Raw genomic sequence first — 12,901 nt, 5'->3', positions numbered from 1 at the left:
TGCGACTGATAAAGTGAGACTCTAAAAGGAGCCAGACTATCAGGCGTTTGCCATCAACTATTTACTGTTTGACTGCTAACAGCTACTGATATATCTCTGGGCTCCCCTGGTGCTTTGCTATCAGCTGTTCTACGTTTGGAGCAATTATCAGCAATTCAGGCATGTTGTTTAAAAAAAAAAAAGCCTCTGGAATACCTTTTGGAAATTTCAACGAACTGCCTCTAAATAGAGCCTGAACAATAGCAAAGTCTCATGCTTCTTAAAGTTAAGCAATTTTTGAATGATAAAACCTGCCTTTCAGTCACATTCCATAGAGGATGAAATAAAGAATTGAAATATATATATATATATATATATATATATATATATATATATATATATATATATATATATATATATATATATATATATATACACACAGCACCCTTCCATAACAGAACTCATTTCATGACAAATGCGGTACTTTCCCATTATCCTTAACATGTACAAATAGTCATACAGAATAATAATTTTTATACCATGGTGCTGTTCAATTGTTGATTAATTTTGTATAACAGCATTGCTCTGACAGTAGTAAATCAAATCTCAGGTTTGCATGGTTGATGTGCCACATTAATAAACAAATGAGTGTATAATAAGTGTCATTACCCATTAAACATAGTAATGTACATATAAAATGTACAATTAATGACAGAAAAATATCCTTAAGAAGAGGTTTATTGAATAATTATGGAAGGAGTCAGGGCAGAGGATTTTGCAGTTACTGGTTTCTCTGCAAGACGACAAGCTGCATTTTTTTGTCTTACTAATGTGAAGAGAGTGTAAAAGAAAGGATGCTGAGGAACTGTTTAGCTGCTATAACATAAGTGATAAGTGATAATGTCACGTTAATAACGTAATGGAGGTTAGGACAGATGCAAGTGCAGATAAGAGCTTTTAATAAAGAGATGTAGGCAGACAAATCCAAATCATGAAACAATATTGTGGTCAAAAACAGGCAATGGGTCAGGAAATCTGCAAACAGGCATAAACGAGGCAAGGCGAGAATCGAGAACATGAAAGAAGAAACAAGATCAACGACCATGAAACAAAACAAACATGAAACAATACAAACGCATGGTACGGTGATAACACTCAATACTTTGCAAAGTCATAGTGTTCAAACAGTCCCTTTATACTGTGGATGTGAGTGCTGTGTATTTGATGCAGGTGTGCGTGATTAGAATGAATGTGAGTGTTTCTGGGAATTGCAGTCCATGGCGGCCATGTTTGTAGGCTGCAGTGCAGGCTGGGAAATGTAGTCACTGGTTTGCTTTGATTTGACAGATAATAGGAACTAAACTGTCTTATGGATGTTCAACAACATTAAGTAAAACTGTAACTTGACAAAGGTATGGGTGACACTTTATAATAACAATACATTAATAATCATGCACTGATACCTGAATTAATACTTACTTAACTATGAACTTATGATGATTTAAGGCATGTACTTATCACAAACTAATGAAGCGCATTAGTTTAAATCAAGCATGCTTTTTAAGAAACAATATGAATTAAACATGCATAATTTCAAATTGTTTACATAATTTGCCATATGCAGCTAAATATACAAACATCACTGGATGGCACTGAGATGAAATTATTGATGTTTATTATGAGTGTGGAGGGTCAGTGTAAATTATTCAAGTAATCCAACCCCATCCAATGATGTTTGTGTGTACATGCATTATGCATGTTTTATTTATATTGTTTCTTATAGTGCATGTTTGATTTCATTTATCCTACATCTTAATTAATACATTAACTAACAAACATTTACTAACATGTACTTAAGGTGGTCGTTATTCACACATGAGTTCATAAGACTTACATCGTAGTTAAGGTTAGCGCTTCATTAGTTCATGATTAGTACATGCCCTAACTTGTCATAACCAAATGTTATCAAAGTATGACATGTTGTTTGAAATCACTGGAAGAGAAATAAAAGACTTTAGGATGTGCTGCTATTGGAAAATTATCAACTCCTGTTCTTCACGATGCACCAAACCGTCAGTGATTATTTTCCTAATACAGTGCACCCTGAAGTGTTTTATTCCTTACCCAGCGTTGCTGTGAAACTTCTCTAGTCAGTGCAATTATGCAGCGCCCATGGTGCTCGAATAGTCAGTGAAAGTGCTGCCCTTTTCTCAGATGAATCTGGACAGAGCGTGCTTTGTTTGCCTTGAGTTCAGTCCAGGAGTGTTACCTGTGGGAAGGTCGATGGGAGGAAGGCAGGAATCCGGAACAGTGGAGTCAGGCTGATTTGAAAGAGCGAGCAAGATGCACAGGGGTGTTCTGCTCCACTAGTCTGAGCAAATAGTCGAGATAATATAGGAACGGGGAATACCTGTCACTCCATGGCTGCTAAAGCAGATGGTCCAAATTAGTCGCAAATTAGGCCATGAATTGATTCCTTTTTTGTTTTTTTGTTTTTTTGGACGGACCTTTGTGCACAAGCTAATTGGACCAGCACTAGGTAAACTGCAATTGACTTGTTTGCGTTCAACTAGTTTTTGGTAATGTGCAGAAGAATGAATGGGAGTGTGTATAATGGAGAAAGGCAAGTACCTCGGTGACTGCGATGTTCTCTTGCCTTCTTAATTTGGACACAGGGCAGCAACTTGATATGCAAGCATCGCATGGCGAATCGGCGTTTTGCCTCCAGCTCGCTTTGCTCTCACAGTTCTCCCCCCACCTTCTCTTTTTCTTCCTCTCACTTTCTCATTCACAGAGCTCTCTGCGGTGTGACCTTGAAGTCCCTCCAAGCTTCATTGTCAGTGCAGCATTCAGGATCCGGCTCAGCCCGCACGCCTCCGCTCCACTGTCGCTCATACATACATGTGGAAAGGAACACCGAATGTGTTTCTCAACAATATAAATTACACAGTGTGCCACTGCTCAGCCGAAATACCCCCCCCCCCCCCCCCCGCCAACCTTCGCAAAAAATAAAAATAAAAAAAAAATACGATTCTGAATTATAAACCCCCAGGTTGTTTTAGCTGATTCTCCCATTTATGTCACTATTTCATTATGGTGTGTATGCTTTGGACTCATTTATCAATGCATGTGCGAAGATCTCAGCAAACACAAACACATTTACTCACCGAATAATGTCATTTTCTATACACTGACACACAAACCAGAAGACTGCATTGTAAATACAGTTATCCAGACCTATCTTCGTGAACAAATACTTCAAACACACTGACACACACACACACTTGTCTTAGCCAAGAGCGATTGCAAGTAGTTATCCTATTGGATTCAGTTCATATGAGATAGTCAGTGACGCAGGCTTGTCGAGTCAATAGAAAATACAGAGTGAGTCATGCTCATGTCTCACACACGTTCCCTCACCCACACACACACACACACACACACACACACAAAACTCAGCGCCGTGCACAGAGAAGCTATTCAGCAATGCCAGTGCAATATTCTCCACCCCAACCCACCAGCAACACAGAGATACAGTGACAGCATCGGATGGCTGCATATCTAAGGAGGAAATTAAGCAAGCTCTGTAGTGCATTTAGGATATTAAACTAAGCCAAGCATACCGCCTTGAAGAATATTTCCATCATAATATCTAAAGAAGCCAACCAGCTTTAGTCTAAGGGTCAGATTTCTTTAAGGGCTCTTCATATCGAGGCGGTTTTCAATACAAGTCTGGGGATCTTAAGCAGAGCCGTTCCGCCATCATAGAGGCTTTCCTGTAAAATGCATTTCAGCAAATCCAATCCATGAAAAAGCCCTTCTTCTTCTTATTAGCATTCAGTGTTTGATGGTTTTGAAGCTCTTATGCTAAAACCAAGTGGCTCCACATTTTCAATTAAAAATAACTAGAAATGAGAAAACCCAGAAATTTTCTATAAGCATTAGGCAGAATGACATTTTATTTATTTATTTATTTATTTATTTATTTATTTATTTACCACGAATGGCTCTTATTCACATCATCTTTTCAAGAAGACAGCCAAACCACGGAATTTAGAAATTAGCCTAAATAAAACATTTTCGCATTGTTATGGTCAAATATATTTATGGTTTCTTAAAAGTGAGGCAGAAATATTCTACATCATTTCATAAGTTTTTGGTTGTTTTCCAGACTTTAGCCACAATGACATAACACGTGTACAAACCCTGACTCAGGCCCGTCTTACAAGTGATGTGTCTGCTTTTAGGCTGTTTGCATTACAGCATTTTGGTATTTTGGTATCCATCAAAAATACACCTTTATAGGCACCATTTCTGAATATTACACTTCATCCTTTTGAAAAAGTTCACCTCTTATGTTGAGTACTCAGACATATTCACACAGCAGGCAATAGATATTGTTGTTGGTGTTTCCATCTTTCACATTAATGGTAAGCAAAATTGAGGAGAAACTATTCACAGTTTTCAGCTTACGTCCAGAGATGAATTATCTGATGCTAAAAATCAATAATGCTATCTGATGGCAAGCTTCATCTCAGCACATCATTGTACTTGCTAACTTGATAATGACACTACAACTAGCTATGATGAAATAGTAAAAACTTCTCTGTACAAAAAAGTCTCTGTAGCATTGTACAGGTTTGTAAAACAAAATTTTCCTCCAGACTCAACTAATAATGTTACATCCACTAACTGATTTCTAATTATATCTTAACAGGCTAGTCCAGACAGCACTGTTATCTAGCCTGTGTAGCTAAAAAAAAAAAAATTGTAAGAAAGAATGATAATTTTGGTCATGTCAATAAATTTTCAGGTAAATTACATCTATAACATGTCTTTTCTTAAAGCTGCAGTATGGAATTTTTTTATTTTTTTTTTTTAGCTAAAAATGAACAAAAATCAATTATTGAGCAACTACATAAAAAAACAAATCAGTGTTCAATACTGTCTCCTTACTTTACCCCGATTCAAAACTATAAGTTTATAATAAAGATTTATAATTTGAGCTGTCAGGTCAGATTTCATGGCAAATGTCAGTTTGATGTATTTCATCTTTGTATATTTATGTAACATCCGTAAACAGAAGGAAGAAGAGCCGTCTACCGTGTTGAGGATGGTGGAGTGTTTGTAGCTTGTTCTTACAACAGTTGGTTAAAGTTTAAACTCATCATCTAGATGGCTGCTTTTAATCATCGTTGATATTTGCAGAATCAGCTGTTGTCAAAACCAAGAAGCCTCGAACTGCGGAGAGCCTCTACAGTCAAAAAGGGAAAGCGACAGAGCCCGTGCTAAAATGAGAATAAACATCGGCATAGCTTTTGAGAGGTGCCGACAACTCCGAGATCAGAATTGATTCAAGACTGACGCAGAAATGGCTTCTTTTCTGCTGAACAAGTTAGACATTTCAGTGGCTCAATAGGTAGCTAGCTAATATTAGCGCACTTGTTCGCTGGATTCATCTAGTTATCGAGTTTCCTATGTTGTTGGGGGTTTTTCCCCTGTTTTGTTTTGTTGTGCTATTGTCATTGTGGTAAAATTTAATTTATGTTCTGCTAGCTACGAGAGAAAGTAATTCACCTCTACTCCAAGAAAATCGTATCTGCTGCACCTCCATTGTCAAGTATTGGAGCTAATATACGACATATATGAATACCTAAAACCATCAGATTCATACAAGCAGAGGAGCAGTGCCGAAGCACAACCCACATAAAAAAAAAATTATAACTCTGCAAATAAATTGCAATTTTTATATTTCAAACAGAGCTGGTAACTGTAAAAGCTCAGTACTGCAGCTTTAACCTGTAGTAATAAAAGTATCAAAAACCCAACAGAAAAAAAATTCTATTAGGCTTAAGAGCTGCCCAGTTTGCATAATTACATCATGTTATTTATCCCTGAAAATGTTTTATATATATATATATATATATATATATATATATATATATATATATATATATATATATGTGTATGTATATATATATATATATATATATATATATATATATATATATATTTATTTATATATATATATATATATATATATATATATATATATATATATATATATATATATATATAAATTAATCAGTTTGCTTTATATTCAGAAACAAAAATATAGATGACCTGAGTTTATGCAATTTTATATGTTCTGTCCTGTCCCTAATTAGAAGGATATTTCAGAGGAATTTCCCAAAATATTGGTCATGGCTGACTTTACATTAGATTAGATTTTTGTAACTGTGTATAGTATATTCTTGATTAAACGATAAAGAAATGATGCTCTGGCTAAATTTTTAGTAGAACTCTTTCTCTTGAGAGCATCTTCAGTGAAAGGCATTTTTTAAAATTATAACCACATCAGAAGACTGTGGCTATGTCCGAATATCCCTCTACCCTACTACACAGTAGGTGAAAAGCAGTACGCCAAAGGAGTAGTATGTCCGAATTCTGAGTATTCATAAAACAGTAGCCCAGAAATACTCTGATGACGTACTGCTTCCACCAAGATTCTGCAGCATGGAACCACTGGACACTGTGGATACTACGCTCTCCCATAAGAAGTGCTGTCAGAATCCATGCCACATAGTACGTCCGGATTTTATTTATGCTTACCACTTCAGTATGTACTGTATCAACGGCCGAGCAGTAGGTACTGAATAAATTGCAGTAGGTACTGTCATAGTATGCAATTTTGGACACAGCCTGGGTTTTTACTTTATGAAAAATGTATGCAAAAAAACAACAAAAGAAAATTGCTACATTTTGTTTCATTTTTATATGTAGTATACAGGAAAACCACCACCTGTACTTATAATCATCCAGATCTGAATGACTTTCTTTGTCACATGGAAAACAAAGATTTCTTGATAGGTCCTAAAACATGTTTGCGAAACTCCATTATGTAAATGTAGTCGAGGACAATTCCTCCTCAATCACATGTACATTTTGACTCAGCATCTATTAGCTCTGGTGTTGACCTGGTCACCTGAAAGCAGATGACATGGATCGATACTCCATAATACCAAAGCCTGACAGGTCAGAAGACAGCTTGTGGTTAGATCACATTTTGACATGTGAGCAAATATCAGCCCTGGCTGATTGATTATTACACTGGTTGAAAAGTTCAGCTATCATTTGTACACCTAAACCTGCCATGTTCCATGTAATTTAGCTGTTCGAAGGAACGATGAGTTGCTTTATGAAAGCAAACTTCCCTCAGAGTATTACTTCAGCCCAGTTTCAGAGGCGAACAAATGACGGAAATATTAAAAGAACTCAAAGTTGGATATCCAGCATTGACTTCAAGCGGTTGCACAAATCAAGAATGATGTGTCACTGGAATGAAGCATCACAGATAAAGAGAAAAAAAAAGTATATTGACAGAGTTACACCGTTACATACCTTTCAAGGACTTTGTGCCGAATGGATTGCTTGTTGCTATCAAAGGCTCACGAAGCCATCAAACAACGCAGGCTATGCAGTCCAGCCATTCCTCTACTCAAGTGTGTACTTTTCTCAGTGAGTTGAGTTAGAATGATTGTGATTTGTGACAAGGCGACACAAGCTCGCTGAAGAGTAGGACAAGAGTGCGTGTGAAGATTGAAGAGAGATATTCGATTGGAGGGTGGAGTGGCTGCTGCTAGCTACTCCTGACTAAAGCTACTTCAGCCTCACTTTCAGGACCATAAGGCCCCTCTGACAACAGCATTATCATCTGGGTTTGGAGCGTCCAAGGGGTCCTGGTCTCATTCAAAATGTTTGAAACACAATTTAAAATATTAATTCCCCTCAAAATTAAGTCTTCAAAGTGTGATTAATTCAGACAAGCAACTGTAATTTATGAGACAGTTCTTTTTTGAATCTTTATGTCTTTTATTTATTTATTTGGTTGGTTAGTTAGTTAGTTAGCTATCCACCCATCCATTTTATTAAGGGGTGATATATCAGACTTCCCTGTTAATACTGTGTTAATAATGGGGCGGCTGTGGCTCAGGTGGTAGAGCGGGTTGCCTACTAATTGTAGGGTTGGCGGTTTGATTCCCGGCCCACATGACTCCACATAGCGAAGTGTACTTGGGCAAGACACTGAACCCCAAGTTGATCCTGATGGCAGGTTAGCACCTTGCATGGTAGCTCTTCTACCATTGGTGTGTGTGTGTGGATGGGTGAAGGAGATACAGTGTAAAGCACTTTGGATAAAAGCGCTATATAAGTGCAGACAATTTACTCCGAGAGGCCTTCCACAATTTTGTATCGTATTGCTTATTAACAAAGCCTGTGAAGTTTTATGGTTCTGACAACTCGGGGTTCCCTGGAGAGCTCCCAGTGATGTATTAAAATGAGGACTCCAACAAGGACTGTTTTTGAAGATAATATCGAGAATGCCGTAACCAAGTTGCTAAATCTCCAAATTCTGACCTGAGGGAATTAAAGGATATAGAACTAGAAGAAATGCTCAACATGATCAGTTTTAAATAATCCAAAGAAGATACACGTAGACCCTCCTTGTTCTATATGATTGGTTTCGTATGGCTGGTGAAGTGTGAATGCTGTTTTCGAGCCATGGAGTGGTCCAGAGATCCAATACCTGGTCCTCTTAAAAATGGTGATCTGGTTTGCTTCAACCAAACCGTGGCATGGTCCGTATGAAAGTTATCCATGCTTTGGGCTGCATGCCCAGTAATGTGATTGTCACATTATTTACAGTTATGGTATAATGAGAGCAACCTAAAACCCTGTTATTATGGTTATTGATATATAAAAGGAGATTTTCATAACACTGGAGCACTGCAAAAGGGATGTCTTGTGCTGACCTGCATACAAGATCAGCTCCTTGTTTGCAGGTACTCCTGCACGATGATATGCCCTGCATCCAAAACACTACTTGAGTGTTTGTATCATAGGAAAATCAAGTGATGGTTCAGCATGTGAAAGCAAACTTGCGATTATGAGCCCCTCCCCCAAACAAACACAGAATCGGTCTTGAGAACAGACTTGAGCATTCAGACTTAAGGTGAAAACACTCTTATTAGTAGCAGCTCAGAAATTATTCATTTTCTAGTAGAGGTTAGCTAGCATTCAATCACCATAGCCGTACTTCATGTTGGTACATTCCTAAACTCAGAGGGTAGAATATTTCACTGGTGCCAAAGGACAAAAAAAAGATTAAATTGGGGAATTATTAATCATTTTCACTGCGTATGAAAGGATGGATGGATTGCAAGATGGAACAAATCCAGTTATTTTATTTTTTATTTTTTATAAGGACCTCATCACTGTGTGATCACTGAGGTCGATTGGGTTCAACACACACTTACCATCTACAGCTCATCCCAAGTCTTCAGACTCAGTTAGCATAAATGCATATTCATTTGGCATGTAAAAACGACACTTTCTTCTGCTGTTTTGCTTCCTGCCAATAATGGTATCTTGCCAAGGCTGGCCAAGGCAGCAGAATATTCTCTCTCTCTCTCTCTCTCTCCTCTTACAAAAAAAATGCAAAGATCCATTTCAGCTCTAATGCTTGAGCTTGTTTTGTTTAACGTTAAGCCGTCACTGTATCTATTTCAAGAATACGATGCAGCTGGCATGTTGCCAGAAATGCAGAAAGAAGAAGTGAAAAACTGAAAGAAGAAAGAAGTGGTGAAACACTGATGACTGAATTCCCGAAAAGTTGGATTAAAACGTCAGATCTACGTTATAAGTTTTGACAAACAAGTGCAATGTTGAATCACCTGTTTACAGAATGTCCCTGTAAAACTATTTTCAATATCAGGCCTCTGCTCGATGTACTTCTCTATACCACGGGCACTTTGTTTGGATTTGCACATGTAATCCTCTTTACGGCTTAGAATGCCACAAAGTCAGAACACCTTTAAGTCTTTGAATGCCTGGTAAAGTGAGAAAGAAGGGAATAGATAGCTGGAATATTATCCTGTCCCTCAGTAATGTCTCACACACTCGTTTTAACACCAACCTCCTGGTCATCAATTAATAATGAGCAGAGAGCGTAGGCGAGCCTGCAGTCATATGCTCTTAGCCGTTTGGACGAGTGAGGTAGCTGACAGTGGTCCGTGGAAAGGAGGTACTGAACTCTGAACAGAAAATACAAGCAGCACCTGTGCTGTGAACAATATTACCTTTGGTCTAATGTTAGCTTAGGAAGCCACGCTCTGTGTCTGTGCCAGCATTAAATAAAGATATGTTGCCATGTGCACTAATATTGTCAAAGGGCTTACGCTGGAGTGTTTTTAAGCATGTGACCATTTTGGTCCTCATAGCTCAGTAGGTATTTTTTTAAAATTACATAGTGAAAATTGAGGTCTCTTGGAAACCATCCTTTCTGAAATAACTCTCTGATGATGTTCTTACGGATTAAAGGTAGCTGGCTTCACTTAGGCCATACTAAAACACAAGAATACTTTACATTTTGTATTAGAACAAATTGAGAAAGTAACTTATATAGTCTTCTTGTACACAAAAAGGTAATATCATGATAATGATTACAACCATTGATGTAAAATTCCAACTAATAAGTAAAAAATAAAATCCGATACGTATAATAAATAAATAAATAAAATAAAAATAAAACGCTATCAGCAATGTTTACAGCCAGGCTTAAACATTGAAAGAAATCAAAGGGAAAAGCTATCCCATATTAATTTACTTTATCAATTTGTTTAATTCTTGGTAATTTCTTGTCCAAAGTTTTGTTGTTAAGACCATTTAATGCTCAATGTATAGTTATAATTCTGAAAACTACAGACTTCTTGAAATTGAAATGAAATACAGTATGTTCTCTTTTTCATATATCATTATGTCTTATGTCTTGTTACTCCCAAAAATGAAAAAGCAGAAAATTGCATTTAAAAATTCCATTCTGGCTCCACTAAAATATGCCCTGCCTTCCTCTACATGTATAACCTAATCTACTTTGATCAAACTCTTGACATTCACTGTGTAAGGAAATCACATTTAGCTAGTGAGTTTTAAATGTCTTTAGGCAGAATGTCTGTTTTTACCTCTGCATTTGTTACAATGGCTCCTTTCCCAACATGATAAAGCCAGGGCAAGGTTAGCCTAAATGAAAACATTTTCCATTCCTCCTCAGTTGGTGTTTTATGGAAAGCACTGTTTAACACATTGGTCCACAATCTCCTATCAGTGTTCAATTGCCAGTGATATCTCTCCCAGATTAAATACAATCTTTTATTCATCATTATCACCTGTCTTTTTAGTTCAGTCTCTTATGTCTGTTATGTATAAGGAACGTTATTTCTGCCACTGACCGGATGTATTGTACAGTACACCCAGAACTACTGACTGGGCTGTTGCCTTCCAAGCTACCAATGAGGACATTAACAAACACCAGCTTTGAGCTCATGATCATTATCTAGCAACCACAGCAAGAGTAAATAGTAGGAGTTTCTGAACCAAATCTCGGCCAGATATTAGAAATAACGTACCAGTTTAGGACTGATCTAAGATTATTTTTTGTTAACCTGGACTGCTTCTAAATGTATTTTTGTGTAGATCCGTAAAACAGATCAGTTCTAGTATAGGGCCATTGTGTACAAAATATACTGTGTTGTCTTTGAAATGCAGATGTGGACTGTATCTGGAGCAGAGGTATCACTAATCCAGTGCAGCATACAGTATATTTGTTGTCTGGTTTGAGTCATGTCAAGGTCAGATTTGAAAACTCAAGCAAAGTGTAAATTGGTTTCTTTCAGCCTTTATTCTGTGGTATTATGCCAGAATCTGAGATTCTTCTGATTCTTCTAACGGCACAAAATATTGACGAATACAGAGTTTCAACAGGAGGAAAGAAAACAAAATCCCCAAAACGAATAATGGAATCTTCTGAGACACACACACATACACACACACAAGCAAACACACACACACACACACACACACACATACACACACACACACACACAATCACACAATGTGTCTTCTAGGCCGACTGAGAACAAATAAAAACAGCCAGAATAGCCAACTCTTTGCTGAAGTAGTTAAGGATTGGTGTCAAAGCAAACATAGCTTCAGCACATGCCAAGTGTAGAGGATCTGACAGTTTGCACCTCTGTTCCAGACCTCTGTCTGCTATGCGAAAAGCGTCTCAAGACTCTACAAGTGTCTGGACATTCCAGATCAGGTGGATAAAAGTCTTCTGATAGCTATCAGCACACTCTGGGTTTGTTTCCAGCAGGCTAGCCTACTCTGATGTCACCTTTTGATTAGGGTAACTATGCTAGCAGGGGCGAGGTGGGAACTGCCTGGGTTCATGCCTTCACTTGCTTCAGGCAAACATGGCCTGAGAATGTAAATCTCTGGGTCGAGCCTCCCCGCTGCCTAAGGCATCTTAATTTCATCATTTCAATTACGGCAGCCCCCCTTTCTGTCCTCCATGGTGATAAAAGGCACCCATCGACCGTGTAATGTAGCTCGGGACAACACACTGAATAAAAATGATCCCCACTGATAATCTTGGCTCCAGTATGCCTCTTTGCACATGTAAAAAAAAAAAAAAAAAGAAGAAGAAGCTGTAAGTCATGTTAAGTTATAGTTAACGGGTGCTATTTGTATGCAAATACACACTTAGGCCTGTGTCAGGGTTGCCAGCTAGCAAATGATTCTCTATGTTTCTACATTTCTATGAGAAACATAATTAATCACTATAACTCTACAATGGTAGCTTGTTTGCATTTCAAATTAGGAACTAGGTCGCCTAGCATCGCAAATTTTATGCTAAGCACCCATGAATTCGAGGCTCTAACTTTTTTCCCCTTTTGATTTTTTTCCCTTTTTCCTCCCATTACTGACACTAGAACAAGGTTTTGTCCTGATTGTGAATCATGATTTGCTTTGATCACATGTTAGTTCTCTCCGATGTGTGTTGCTGTACTGCTAAATGTAA

The sequence above is a fragment of the Ictalurus punctatus genome, chromosome 21 (assembly GCF_001660625.3).
Source record: "Ictalurus punctatus breed USDA103 chromosome 21, Coco_2.0, whole genome shotgun sequence".
Classification (NCBI taxonomy): Eukaryota; Metazoa; Chordata; class Actinopteri; order Siluriformes; family Ictaluridae; genus Ictalurus; species Ictalurus punctatus.
Note: the sequence above shows the minus strand (reverse complement) of the source record.